Source organism: Budorcas taxicolor, chromosome 8 (genome assembly GCF_023091745.1).
Source record: "Budorcas taxicolor isolate Tak-1 chromosome 8, Takin1.1, whole genome shotgun sequence".
Lineage (NCBI taxonomy): Eukaryota > Metazoa > Chordata > Mammalia > Artiodactyla > Bovidae > Budorcas > Budorcas taxicolor.
In genome coordinates this window covers 95,318,251-95,334,231 of record NC_068917.1, presented here as the reverse complement: position 1 = coordinate 95,334,231, position 15,981 = coordinate 95,318,251, and the positions used below count along the sequence as shown (strand labels likewise).

The following is a 15,981-nucleotide window of genomic DNA, read 5'->3' as shown; positions in this document are numbered from 1 at the left end:
GAAAGAGTGCAAATCACCTTTCTGTCCCTTAATTTCCTTATCCATCTAATGATGATATCTGCTTCAGAGTAGTTTTATGTTGAATAAAAAATTGTCTGTTACACATTTAATGCTGTGTTTGAGATTATTTTTATGCTAGTTAGTTTTTATCCTTTTTCTTTCCAGCAGAAGGAGAATAGAAAATTCACATATCTGAGTTGAGTTCTTATACCTACTGAATCAGCACAATAGTTGGAACAACCTATTCTCATGGGTTATCCCTGTTTTGTACCATGGTGCACTTCTCCAATAGATTTCCCTTTACTTAGTCGCTCTTCCCAAAATTATTGTTCAAGCCTGTACTTAATTTTTATTGACCATTGGGAGATATTTTATTGAAGAGTACTATATGCTGTTGTTATTATTTAGTCATTGAGTTGAGTCCAACTATTTTGCCAGTCCTTGGACTGTATCCCACCAGCCTCCTCTGTTCTTGAGCTTTCCCAGGCAAAATATTGGAGTGGGTTGCCATTTCCTTCCCCAAGGGATCTTCCCAACCCAGGAATATAACCTGCTTCTCCTGTGCTGGCAGGTGGATTCTTTGCCACTGAGCCACCAGGGAAGCCTTAATATATGCTATTACTATTCAACAAAAAGTTCTTCAAATGTCTCTGAGTAATTCTCACTAACTATTAATAATCATGATGTGTTAATTATATCATTTTCTGTCTTTGATTCCCACCCCCCTCCCCTTCTAAGGGCTATATTTACTTTCCTTAGGTGTTCTGTAAAATCTAAATTTCTCACTTAATTTTTAAAATTATTTTTTGTGTGTGTGTCAGTGTTTTTATTTCCAGGCCATGCCCTGTGTGATATATTTTAGGAGTTATTTAGCAACTCAATGTGCTTTTCTGACTTAATGATAGAAGATAATTGCTTTACAGTAAAAAAGTAATTAAAATTTACTGAGCATCTGTCAATAGTTCATTTCAGATTTAAACAAACAAAAATAAGAAAAAAATATGATATTTGGAAGCCAAGTAATATTGCAAGAATAAACATCTAAAAAATGGTGGGTCCAAAATCAGTACACACAGTTTATATATTGCACTATGTTTAAATCTCCCTTTGTTACTTCTATACATATAACATTTTTCTCAAATTATTCCTTTATGCTATATATATATATATATATATATATATATATATATATATTTCATACCTTCAGAGCTGTCTTAAGTTTAACATGATAATACTGTGTATTGAAACCATTCAGGAGAAAAAAAATATATATATATATAATCAGTGGCTGTGGAGTGACTTTACCCCTCTGTGTTTCTCTTGTTTAATTTCAAATGTTGAACTGTGTGAGTGGCAGTGTGAGGACGAGCTTCACTTACCTCAGTATAATTGGTATGGAGTGGTTCTTTGCTCATTCATTGGAGGCATTCATTGTAATTCATTGGAGGCATGACTTACTACACAACGTGAGGGACCCAAGAAAAAAAAAAGAAGGCTCTGGCTGGGGGCAAGACATCAGTTTCCTTTTCCCTAGACTCCACCACCCTGACACTTTCAGTCTCCCAAATGGATTGCAACATCCATGAGGGATGTACTAAGTGTCTGGATAGGGATTAGGTGAGAAGCCCTCATTAAGTCCCCCCTTGAAAGCACCATGGAGCTGTCTGGATGAGTCAGGGATGGGCAGCAACTTATCTAGGCCCAGATGCTACAGGGTTCTCATTTAAATTTGACCCTTCCCATTCCCATTCTGCATTTTTTGATAGGATTTATTTATAAAACGCACAAAGATAAAATTTCAAAACAATGATTACAGAATATTCAACTCCAAGTACAGCACACAATTTTGAGTGCTAAACCCTATGCAAGTTCACTGGTCCATGAAGCCAAATTTGATGAGAAGAATTTATGGAGTTAAACACTGTTCTTTTGGACTGATTATACTGGTATCCATAACTTACCCTGACTTCTCCTTATGAAAATTAAGAGAGCTCAACATTTCTTTAGTATACACCCACCTGGGGCCTTAAGCTCAAATTATAGGACTGGAAACTTGTTGTGAAGATAACTGCTTAAATAGGAACACTGGAGGATACTCAGAAAAAAAAAAAAGACAGAAACAGTGAAAGAAAATGATATTCTAGGTCAAGTCAATAGCATGATAAAAACACCAAGAAAGGAAATGTAAACTATATTTTGGGGGTAAAAAGAACATTGACATATATTGTTGAATTAAGGAAGAGAGGTAAAATAATAGTGGGAATCAGATTGAAAAAATAAATTGTTTTGGTTATACATCATTTTCACTCAAAGACTATTTGAAACTCAAAAGTGATCTACTAAAGGGAATTATATGGCCTGATATTAATTGGTTGATATAGATTTCAGTTTTATTGACAAGAGTTTGTGTTTTGTTTTGTTTTCTCTCTTAGCCTATATTAATAACTACCATTGTGGCTGGACTGACCTTATAGTTCTCATTATGATTTCAAGACACCCTCCAGTAACATCATCAAGAAACTTTGAAACAATAAAGGTTGATTAATTATAATGAAAATGAAAATCATTCAGTTGTGTCTGATTCTGCAACATGAGCCCACCAGACTCCTCTGTCCATGGAATTCTCCAGGCAAGAATACTGGAATATGTAGGCCATTTTCTTCTCCAAGGGATCTTCCCAACCTAGGGATTGAACTCACGTTTCCCACATTTCAGGTAGATTCTTTACCACTGAGCCACCAGGGAAACCCAAAGTGTTAGTCAGTCAGTCAGTCAGGAGGCCCACCAGGCTCCTCTATCCATGGAATTCTCCAGGAAAGAATAATAGAGTGGGTAGCCCTTCCCTTCTCCAGGAATCTTCCTGACCCCGGAATCAAAATCAGGTCTCCCACATTGCAGGCAGACTCTTTACCATTGAGGCACCAAGGAAACCCTGATTAATTATAAGACCTAGAAAATACGCAGTGCAACTGGAGTCACACAGCAGGGAGTTGGGAATGGGAAATGCGGAGAGTGAAGGAGAATCAGAGCGAGAGCAGGTAAAAGAGTGCACTAGTCTGAGGTTCTGCTTTTACTGAGGATGAAGGTAATAGTCTAGAAGTTTTGTGGGCTCATTATTGCTGAATTTAAAACAAAAAGTGGTAATTTAAAGTGTGGGGGCAAAATAAAAAGTGGCCCAAATGATCAGTTATGGAAATCAACCAGGATTTATAAAAAAAAATAAGCCTCAGTGCTGAGAGGTGGCCTGGTACTTTATTTAGTCAAGTTTCTGGGGATGTAGATATTTATTCTAGATAGCTGACTTTGGAGTAGATAGCCCTTGAAATGGTTGTCTCAGCAATCAAAGTTTAAGCTAGGCACTTGCATCAAAAGAAAAGAAAAGAAAATGCTCGTTTTGGCAGCACATATACTAAAATTGGAATGATACAGAGATTAGCATGGCCCCTGTTCTAGGATGAAGCACAAATTCATGAATCATTTCATATTTTTTCAAGGCAAGATCCTCTATGACCCACTTCCTAGAGTAACGCAAATAAAAACAAAAGTAAATGAACGGGACCAGAATTAAACTTAAACACTTTTGCACAGCAAAGGAAACTGTAGTGAAGTCACTCGGTCATGTCCAACTGTTTGCGATCCCATGGCCTATAGTCTACCAGGCTTCTCTGTCCATGGGATTTTCCAGGCAAGAGTACTGGAGTGAGTTGCCATTTCCTTCTCCAGAGGATCTTCCTGGCCCAGAGATTGAACCCAGGTCTCCTGCACTGCAGGCAGATGCTTTGCCCTCTGAGTCACCAGGGAAGCAAGGTGAAAAGACAACCCTCAGAATGGGAGAAAGTAATAGCAATTGAAACAACTGACAAAGGATTAATTTCCAAATATATAATCAACTCATGGAACTCAACACCAGAAAAATAAACAACCCAATCAAAAAGTGGGAAAAAGACCTAAACAGACATTTCTTTAAAGAAGACATTCAGATGGCTAACAAACACCTGAAAGGATGCTCAACATCACTCGTTATTAGAGAAATGCAAATCAAAACTATAATGAGATATCACCTCACACTGGTCAGAAAGGCCATCATAAAAAAATCTGCAAACAATAAATGCTGGAGAAGGTATGGAGAAAAGGGAATACTCTTGCACTGTTGATGGGAATGTAAATTGATACAGCCACTATAGAAGATGGTATCGAGATTCCTTAAAAGACTAGGAATAAAACTACCACGTGACCCAGCAATCCCAGTCCTAGGCATATACTCTAACGAGACCAAAATTGAAAAAGACATATGTATCCCATTGTTCATTGCAGCACTATTTACAATAGCTAGAACATGGAAGCAACCTAGATGTCCATTAATAGATGAATGGATAAAGAAGTGGTGGCATATATACCCAATGGAATATTACTCAGCAATAAGAAGAAGGAACACATTTGAGTCAGTTCTAATGAGGTGGATGAACCTAGAACCTATTATACAGAGTGAAGTGAGTCAGAAACAGAAAGATAAATACCGTATGATAACACATATATATGGAATCTAGAAAAATGGTACTGAAGAATTTATTTACAGGGCAGCAATGGAGAAACAGCCATAAAGAATATACTTATGGACATGGGGAGAGAGGAGGAGAGGGTGAAATGTATGAAAAATGTAACATGGAAACATATTACCATATGTAAAATAGATAGCCAATGGAAATTTGCTGTATGGCTCAGGAAACTCAAACAGGCACTCTATATCAACCTAGAGGGGTGGAATGGGGAGGGAGATAGGAGGGACATTCAGGAAGGAGGGTATATATGCATACCTATGGCAGATTCATGTTGAGGTTTGACAGCAAAGAACAAAATTCTGTAAAGCAATTATCCTTCAATAAAAAATTAATTAATTTAAAAGATACATGATTTACATTCTACTAATAATGGTTTGAGACTTCCTTGGTGGCTCAGATGATAAAGAATCTGCCTGCACTGCAGGAGATGTGAGTTTGATCCTTGGATTGTCAAGATCCCCTGGATAAGGGAATGGCAACCCACTGTAGTATTCTTGTCTGGGAAATCATATAGGTATAGGAGCCTGGCAGGCTACAGTCCATGTGATCACAAGGGATCAGACATGACTTAGCAACTAACACAACAACAGATGATAATTTTAAGTTAACTCTGAAGGGTTACATGTCACAAAACTCATTAGCTAAATTTCAAACCGTAAGTTATGTGTTAGAGGTGGGTAAACTAGAAATTAAGAACCTGAGTACTAGCATTTTGAGAAGGTGGGAATCCCTAAATTCCCAACTAGAAATAAGCCTTGTGGATGGGAATTTTGTAAAAGAATAAAAGTGTAAATTTTCAAATTTATGGGAACTGACACAAATTACATGAGAAAAAAAATGACAAATTCAGTGTTGAAATTAGAGATTGTGTTGAGAATAAAGTCAAACACATACTGCAAAATTTGAAGGACATTTTGAAACTTCTGACAGGAATCATATGGTGAAGGAGATCAGGATCCATTCATATCTGAGTCTTGATGAGCAAATGCTGAAGGCAAAGTCAAGGTAGACCAGTAGGAAAAAAAAAAAAAAAAAAAAAAAAAAACAGAGAGATAATTTTAAGTAAGACTGGTTTAATAGTTTGGCAAAACAGAAGCCACATGAAGCTGTGTGCAAGTAGTTGTAAGTTTTGTCAGAACACACAGGGAAATAGGGAAATAGACACATAGTACAGAGAGTATATTTTTTTTTTAAATTGATATATTCACCATTGTGGTCAGTGTGTTATTTCAAAATTAGAGCTGGCAAATCACCAAATGAGTGGGGTATTAGACTCTTCCAGTGTGGTAGAACTTTCAATACATCTTCATGGCAGTCCTGAAATATAAGACCAGAATCTAGTAAGATAGTAAAGTTTATCTCCAGGGGCAACAATTTATACCGAAAGAATAAGTACAAATTCCTCTACTGCAGTTGTAAGTTCCAAATTTCCTAACTTATGGATCTGAGTGATTAAAACTATTAAATGAGTTAGTCTTATAAATCCACTTTCATGGGCCAAGCTATGTCTTTCAAAACTCATGTGTTGAAATCCCTGTCCCCAGTACTTCAGAATGTGGTTTGGAGATAAAGGACATTAAATAGATGATTATGGTTATATGAGGTCATTAAGGTGGCCTCAATCCAATATGAATGATATTCCTATAAAAGGAGGTTAGGACACACACATACACAGAGGGAAGACCATATGAAGAAAGAGGGAGATGACTCAGAAGAAATCAACTATGCAGACAACTTGCTCTCAGACTTCCAGCTTCCAGAACTGTAGGAACATAAATTGATGTTGACTAGGCTACCTAGTATGTGGTACTTTACTATGGAAGCCGTAAAGACAAATATATCCTTCCTATATAAATTCTAAGAAAGAGTTATCAATTATATCTAGAAAAGTTAAAGGAGGGTCCAACTGATATTTGGTTATGCCAGTTTAGGAAAATACATGTTTTGAATATATTTCAGTTCAGTTAATTCAGTTCAGTCGCTCAGTCATGCCTGACTCTTTGCAGCCCCATGAACTGCAGCACACCAGGCCTCCCTGTCCATCACCAAGTCCCAGAGTCCACCCAAACCCATATCCATCGAGTTGGTGATGCCACCCAGCCATCTCATCTTCTGTCATCCCCTTCTCCTCTTGCCCCCAATCCTTCCCAGCATTAGGTTTTTCCAATGAGTCAACTCTTCACATGAGGTGGCCAAAGTACTGGAGTTTCAGCTTTAGCATCATTCCTTCCAAAGAAATCCCAGGGCTGATCTCCTTTAGAATGGATTGGTTGGATCTCCTTGCAGTCCAAGGGACTCTCAAGAGTCTTCTCCAACACCACAGTTCAAAAGCATCAATTCTTCGGTGCTCAGCTTTCTTCACAGTTCAATTCTCATGTCCATCCATGACTAGAAAAACCATAGCCTTGACTGGATGGACCTTTGTTGGCAAAATAATGTCTCTGCTTTTCAACAAGCTATCTAGGTTGGTCATAACTTTCCTCCCAAGGAGCAACTGTCTTTTAATTTTATGGCTACAATCACCATCTGCAGTGATTTTGGAGCCCTTTTTTGGGCTTTATTTTTTTATAAAGTCTGACACTGTTTCCACTGTTTCCCCATCTATTTCCCATGAAGTGATGGGACCAGATGCCATGATCTTCGTTTTCTGACTGTTAAGCTTTAAGCCAACTTTTTCACTCTCCTCTCACTTTCATCAAGAGGCTTTTTAGCTCCTCTTCACTTTCTACCATAAGGGTGGTGTTGTCTGCATATCTGAGAATATTGATATTTCTCCCTGTAATCTTGATTCCAGCTTATGCTTCTTCCAGCCCAGCGTTTCTCATGATGTACTCTGCATAGAAGTTAAATAAGCAGGGTGACAAAATACAGCCTTGACGTACTCCTTTTCCTATTTGGAACCAGTCTGTTGTTCCATGTCCAATTCTAACTATTGCTTCCTGACCTGCATACAGGTTTCTCAAGAGACAGGTCAGATGGTCTGGTATGTCCATCTCTTTAAGAATTTTCCACAATTTATTGTGATCCACACAGTCAAAGTCTTTGGCATAGTCAATAAAGCAGAAATAGATGTTTTTCTGGAACTCTCTTGCTTTTTCTTACTTACATTCAAATATGTATAAATAGAAGAAAATGCCATGAAAAAGAAGTTTCTGAATAGATAAGCAGAATATATAATTGATGACTATATTTTTTTCAGATCAATCCGTTAGTTAAATTAGAGGCAACAGCTAAAGAATGCTTTCCTTAAAAATTAAATAACTCTTTATGAAATAAATATATTTCTGATGACACCAAACCTTAAGCAATCTGTCTATATCCTTTATGCCTTAATAAGAAACCTATAACTATACTCACATGAACCCTAAGATTTTCTCTTTAATATTAGTTTGACTTTTAGGAGTTTTTCAGTATTAATAGAATGTATTTTAATAGTTAGTTCATTTTTAAACTTGTTTCACAGCTGCTGCCCAGTTTACATTTCATTTTAAAAAATCTTTCTCTGTTCTCCTTATTATTTCCTAACATTTCATTTATTCTCCATAAATATTATTAAAACAAGTATAATGGTAGAAATGATTTTCATTGCAGATATGGGACAACAGATGATGACAATAGATATGGCAAGGAAAAAAAAAAAACATACTAAACATGATTGTCTTAAAATTAGATCTTCATTACACATAAAGGGTAATTTAATATTTTTCCTGGTTTTCTTCTGTCTTTTTTTGCTACTTGACCCTTGCCACTTAGGATAACTTTAGCACTAGCTGCCAGCTTCCCTCCCTCCATCTCAAACAACAATAAGGACAATAATTTCCTTTTTATTTCTTATGTAGAGGAATTGACTTTTCTAATGTAAATATCTTTTATCTGGGCTATGCTTAGAAGACCTCATCTCTCATGCTTATTTATCTTATTATTCTATTTCAAGGTATTTTATTTAAGATAAAGAAAACTTTTCCTCTTAATTCAACTGAATCAACTAAATCAATCAGCATGCACTTTTTTCACTTGATAACAAGAATATTATTTATAATCAATAATTAATGAGAAGCTGGGTGCATGCAAAGTTGCTTCAGTCAGGTCTTTAACTGGAGACTGAAAAGATAACAGAATAATCGAAAACAAAAAGCAAAGAAAGTCTTAAACTACAATGCAATGTCCTTAGAAGTAGTAAAAGCAGAAAGTATAACAATAATGGGGTGACTGGGTAGCACATACAAAAATTCTATTATAATTCTGAAGGGAAGGATAAATGAATAGCATGAATAAGAATAATATAATTGATAAGAATGCACTGATTTAAGATTTGATACACTTCACCCAGTTCATGATAGGGCTCCCGATGGGTGGAGACTTTTCACATAATCATAGTATTGATTACCCTCTTTTGCTTCACTCCCATTATGTGGTTCAGGGAACCACACTCATTAAGAGCTGTTCTCCTTAGCTGGCTTTACAATCCTCAAGGGATTAAAGGACAGGAGAAGAAGAATCATCCTACACTGATGCTACCAACACCTCACAGTAACTATGACATTGTTTGCACCATTTTTCTGCTCAGAGGGAGCAGCAGCATGCAATGATCTTCCCATGGCAAAGTGCTCAAGAGAAAAGCTGTCCAATTATATGACCTATTTTCTACCCATGATGATGAATTTCTGCTTCCAGATATTGCTGCTTTCCTTCAATCTTAGGCCACTCTCTTTGCTCAGTTTTGAGTTCTTTATCGGTTTTCATTTGATTTCCATTCACTCAGTCATTCACTTCTGTCTCCAAAGCTGAGCTTGGACTGGGCCTGAGCAATTGAGATTTGTCTCTATCTTTCCATTTTGTCTGGTGTAATGCATACTTAAATTTGAATGAATACAGTTATTTAGGGCAAAGCAACAGGTGAAACTAGAAGGTTAGAATCTGCATAGGGACAGTGTATAGCTAGATGTAGGGAGAATATCTTCTAAAAGCCATAGATATTCAGAGACAGAAATGCCCTATCCTGAAATCTAGTAATCCGTATCACTTGACATGCTCACATAGATGCTCCAAGGAATACTTAACAGATACATTTTAGAGATATTCAAGTTGAAAATATCTCAAGGATTATTATTCTAAATTTATCCTTAGATTTTTAAACATATTACATGATACTTAATCTTGGTATCAATAAAATCACATCTTTACTTCTTTCTCTAAAAAATGTATTTCCAATGTTTATGTATGTTTTTGATTGAACATTCCTTATCCCAAGACTGTGTTGCACAGTTCAGTGTTCGGTCACTATTAGCCACTCAGCACACTCTGAAACTTATTTTATTTCTAACTGTAAGAACTGCAAGTATAATTACCATGGATGCTATTTGCTTTTCCATTCAAGAACTTAGAAGATGTAAAAATTATCACCTGTATTATAACTTTCTGAGAACCATAAAATTAATTCTTGAACAGATTCAGCACTCCAAATAGATTTCCTGTTATTTGTCACCTACTACCTCAATCTGGTAAGAAAACTAGAAGTCACTATCCAGATACTGTCCTCTTACATTTATTCATAGTAATATTTTTCATTCATAACATGCTATATTTGTTTCATATACTTGTTCCATAATTGCCTATGGAAGCACTTTTTTTTTATAGGCAATTTCATTTTTATAATACACTACTGACTGTGTGGATCACAATAAACTGTAGAAAATTCTGAGAGAGATGGGAATGCCAGACCACCTGACCTGCCTCTTGAGAAACCTGTATGCAGGTCAGAAAGCAACAGTTAGAACTGGACATGGAACAACAGACTGGTTCCAAATAGGAAAAGAAGTACGTCAAGGCTGTATTTTGCCACCCTGTTTATTTAACTTATATGCAGAGTACATCATGAGAAATGCTGGACTGGAAGAAACAAGCTGGAATCAACACTGCAGGGAGAAATATCAATCACCTCAGATATGCAGATGACACCACCCTTATGGCAGAAAATGAAGAGGAACTAAAAAGCCTCTTGATGAAAGTGAAAGAGGAGAGTGAAAAAGTTGGCTTAAAGCTCAACATTCAGAAAACGAAGATCATGGCATCTGGTCCCATCACTTCATAGGAAATAGATGGGGAAACAATGGAAACAGTGTCAGACTTTATTTTTTTGGGCTCCAAAATCACTGCAGATGGTGATTGCAAGCCATGAAATTAAAAGATGCTTACTCCTTGGAAGGAAAGTTATGACCAACCTAGATAGCATATTCAAAAGCAGAGACGTTACTTTGCGGACTAAGATCTGTCTAGTGAAGGCTATGGTTTTCCCTGTGGTCATGCATGGATGTGAGAGTTGAACTGTGAAGAAGGCTGATCGCCGAAGAATTGATGCTTTTGAACTGTGGTGTTGGAGAAGACTCTTGAGAGTCCCTTGGACTGCAAGGAGATCCAACCAATCCATTCTGAAGGAGATCAACCCTGGGATTTCTTTGGAAGGAATGATGCTAAAGCTGGAGCTCCAGTACTTTGGCCACCTCATGCGAAGAGTTGACTCATTGGAAAAGACTCTGATGCTGGGAGGGATTGGGGGCAGGATGAGAAGGGGATGACAGAGGATGAGATGGCTGAATGGCATCACTGACTCGATGGACGTGAGTCTGAGTGAACTCCGGGAGTTAGTGATGGACAGGGAGGCCTGGCGTGCTGCGATTCATGGGGTCGCAAAGAGTCGGACACGACTGAGCGACTGAACTGAACTGAACTGAAGCTCCAGATTAGGCTGAGTGTAGTTCTGTTTGAATCATTTAACAAGGAGTCTTGCAATCAGAGCTATGTTTTCTTAGAAAGTATTAGATTTCTCCAGATACCATGTTCAGTGATGACCAACACCAGAATTCTTCCACCTGGTGTACCTGAAAGTGAAAGTGAAAGTCACTCAGTCGTGTCTGACTCTGCGATCCCATGGACTATTCATTCCATGGAATTCTCCATGCCAGAATACTGGAGTGGGTAGCCTTTCCCTTCTCTAGGGGTCTTCCCAACCCAGGGATCAAATCCAGGTCTCCCACATTGTAGCTGGATTCTTTACAAGCTGAGCCACCAGGGAAGGCCAATAATTACTAGAGTGGGTAGCTTATCCCTTTTCCAGCGGATCTTCCCGACCCAGAAGTCAAACCAGGATCTCCTGCATTGCAGGCAGATTCTTTACCAACTGAGCTATCAGGGAAGCCCATCTGATACTGAAGCCCAGCTGTACTTCAGTTCAGCTCAGTTCAGTCGCTCGGTCTTGTCTGACTCTTTGCGACCCCATGAATCGCAGCACCCCAGGACTCCCTGTCCATCACCAACTCCTGGAGTTCACTCAGACTCACGGCCATCAAGTCAGTGATGCCATCCAGCCAGCTCATCCTCTGTCATCCCCTTCTCATCCTGCCCCCAATCCCTCCCAGCATCAGAGTCTTTTCCAATGAGTCAACTCTTCGCATGAGGTGGCCAAAGTACTGGAGTTTCAGCTTTAGCATCATTCCTTCCAAAGAAATCCCAGGGTAGCTCTCCTTCAGAATGGACTGGTTGGATCTCCTTGCAGTCCAAGGGACTCTCAAAAGTCTTCTCCAACACCACAGTTCAAAAGCATCAATTCTTTGGTGCTCAGCTTTCTTCACAGTCCCACTCTCACATCCAGACATGACCACTGGGAAAACCATAGCCTTGACAAGACGGACCTTAGTCAGCAAAGTAACGTCTCTGCTTTTGAATATGCTATCTAGGTTGGTCATAACTTTCCTTCCAAGGAGTAAGCATCTTTTAATTTCATGGCTGCAGTCACCATCTGCAGTGATTTTGGAGCCCCCAAAAATTAAGTCTGACACTGTTTCCACTGTTTCCTCATCTATTTCCAATGAAGTTATGGGACCGGATACCATGATCTTCGTTTTCTGAATGTTGAGCTTTAAGCCAACATTCTCACTCTCCTCTTTCACTTTCATCAAGAGACTTTTTAGTTCCTCTTCATTTTCTGCCATAACAGTGGTTGTCCAATGAATAAATAAAATTGAAATAACAAGGCATGATGTAAAAATACTAAAATAACTGAAAGCAGACCATAGAGATAGATGGCAGGTAGGTAGACATGTAGGTGTATATGTATATAGGTGTGCTAGTGGATGGATGGATGTGTAGATAGATAAATATATAGGTGGAAGGATATTCCTCACTAGTGACCTTTAGAGAAATTTGTTATAACAATGATTACCCATCTCTCATTTTTACAGAGATTGATCCAAATTTTAGCAAGTTATTCCTTTCCTACCTGAGAAAAGTATACATTGCAAAGGGAATTTGAATAATACCTTTGGAGAAGAAAATGGCAACCTACTCCAGTATTCTTGCCTGGAGAATCCCATGGACAGAAGAGCTTGGTAGGCTACAGTCCGCGGGGTCACACAGAGTCGGACATGACTGAATGACTTCATTTTCACTTTATTCAAAATTGCTTTCATATTTTCCCTGAGCTGTCACTTTCTTGATGAAGCCTAATTTTATGTTAAAAAAATCATGCATGCCCACAAAACCTTCGTGTCAGTTTTTGATACTTATAGGCTTTATATTAATATCTTCTTATTTGCAGGTAAATTTTATATGTATACTTAATGAAGAAAATTTAGAGACTTTATTGTTTTGTTCTTCTGGATGCTTGTCTTTACTCAGGGTGTGCTGGCCATTATCTCTTTGACAGAAGATATAGTTGGTGTTGATTTATCTGAAGCCTGTGCAGGGTATGAGTCAGGGCTTCCTCTCTGTTATATCTGCCAATGTCTTGTTGGGTGTGAAGTCTGCCCCTCAACTGTTGGATAATAAGCTTTGAGGGTCAGGTTCCACCATGAATGTTTTATTACCCATGAATGTGCACCTTGCCCCAAAAGAGGGATTGGTAATGCAGGTAAGGCCTGTGTGGTCACCCAGGACCTATGAATCATTTCTGTATGTGTCCATGGTTCTGCTCAGCAGCAGTCCCCATCACAAACCTTTCTCTCTTATATTCATCACAGATCTAGTTAGTGCAAAGCTGTTGTGTTTAGTAGTCTGGACCTAGAGCTGGTGGTTTGGAGTTGTGGCTATGCAAGAATTGAGGCGACTGAACTGCTGCCTGAGATCTTGGCTGCCTCTGTGGCAGTCTTCTCCCAGGACCTGTCTGCCCCAGATTTAGCAAGCTTCAGTGTGGAGTGAGCAGAACTGGAGTACTCTCACTGGGAGACAAATCACTGTGTACTTTTGAGTGCGCCGACAACGACTGCCACCATTTCACTGTAACCACAGCCCAGATCCTCCAGGCTGCCTCTGTGTAGCTAAATGAGTCCTATGCCAGGGGCTCTCTGCTCTAGATTCAGCGGTTAGCCTTGGCTTACTCTTGGGTCACCAACTCCCTCTGCTCACACTGGCAAAGTCCAATTTTGACTGTGTTGGAGCTCTTCTGCCAGTTTCCAGTTAGTTTTCCATGAGAATTATTCCACATGTGTGTGCATCATATATGTGTGTGTATATATATATATATACACATATATTACTATTGCTACATTGTGATGAAGCTAAATACAGATATATTAGCAGTAATGGTTTGGGCAGGACCTGATGGTAGTTTTTACTCATATGCATTATTGGAGATGATATTTGAAGGCTACTCAGGAATAACCAGGACTTCCCTGGTGGCTCAGATGGTAAAGTATCTGCCTACAATGTGGGAGACCGGGTTCGATCCCTGGGTCAAGAAGATGCTCTGGAGAAGGAAATGTTACCCCACTTCAGTACTCTTGCCTGGAAAATCCCATGGATGGATGAACCTGGTAGGCTACAGTCCATGACGTTGCAAAGAGTCAGACGCAACTGAGTGACTTCACTTCATTTAGGAATAACCATAGAACTCGAAATTGAGTTGTGTTGCAAAAGCAGAAGATGAAATATTGTACTTATTGTTGGAGTCTGAAGTTCAAATAATGTCGTAAAGTAAACGGTGATATTTTCCTCATTAAGATCTTATAAAAGATGAATAATACTTTTTTTTGCCCACTTGATTTAATGATTTATTTTCCTCTGAGGAATTTTTTTTCCAGTTTTATTGAGGTATAATTGACAAAAGTACACATCATGGTTATTTGATATACATATACATTGTGAAAGGATTCCTCCCATCTAACTAATTAGCATATCCATATTTGTTAACACTGTATTGTTTAATGAAAATTACTAAGAGAACTGATATATTAACACCCCTCCTTGTTCCAACATTGATGACTATGACCAAGCACTGACACTATTAAACACTGTCTTTCTTTAATATTTTGTTTCTTCTGGTTAATATCATGACTGATTTTGTGTATAACTGAGGAAAAAATATCATGTTTACTTAAAACATGTAGCAGAATAACAAAGCTAATGCCTATAACTACTGTGCTTTTGAAGTTATCCCAGTTTTATTCATAACTTTAATTGGAGAATTTGCCTGTTAACCAAAGATACCTCACATGCTGTGCATTTTGAAAGATCAAATCTGTGGAAGAATTTATTAAAGAAATCACATTTAGTGATGCTAATAAAAATAGTCTCTACTTTAAAGAGGATGGCACATACATGGCCCACATGCTGTCCCTCTGTTCTTCCATTTCCATGTTTTGGTTACTAATTGATAAAGATACAATTTCCTACTGAGCCTTTTGAGAATCCTCCTCAACACAGCACTGTGCAACCAGTTAATCAGAGATGGTATGAGAGTTGGAATTCATTTGTCATCCCCATTTTGTGCATACTTGTTCTGTTGCTTCAGTTCGGTCTGACTCTTTGGTATCCCATGGACAGTAACCCACCAGGCTCCTCTGTCCATGAGATTGTCCTGATGAGTAGGTTGCCATTTCCTCCTCCAGGGGGATCTTCCCAACCCAGGAATTGAACCCACAGTCTCCTGTGGTTCCAGCACTACAAGCAGATTCTCTACTACTGAGCCACGAGGGAAGCCCATCCCCATTTTAACAGTAAGCAAATCCTTTGTTCCCCCCAAATAATCACTTTAAGTGTGGACCATCTAGGTTTTTCTCCCACCACAGTATAGTTTTCTGGTTTTTGTCAACAAGATCTGCTGTCCTTTATCTTCTCAGCTCATCTGAGCTCACAGACAGCTGTGGATGTCTCTAGCAAACTGATAGTCCTACCTTAAACACCAGAATCTCTTAGTCTCTGCTTCAGAACTTTCTCTGGCACTACAGGTTTCTCTTGATTAGGGACAACCCAGAATTGTGGGAAAGTGCAGTCTGGGAGACCAATACTCAGTGAGGAGCAATCTATTTCCCCAAGTAGGAGAGAAGAACCAGAGGATAAATGTCCTGGCCTTGCCATTCCCTCATGGCTCAGCTGGTAAAGAATCCCACTGCAATGTGGGAGACCTGAGTGTGATCCCTGGGTTGGGAAG

At 38.6% G+C, this 15,981-nt stretch overlaps 1 non-coding gene across 1 annotated transcript; it reads left to right on the top strand.

The window, feature by feature from the left end:
• Positions 1-3,385: 3,385 nt before the first annotated feature.
• LOC128052940 (U6 spliceosomal RNA) lies at positions 3,386-3,489 on the top strand. Its single transcript, XR_008199890.1, has one exon. It is a non-coding gene; the product is annotated as a U6 spliceosomal RNA (small nuclear RNA).
• Positions 3,490-15,981: the final 12,492 nt, after the last annotated feature.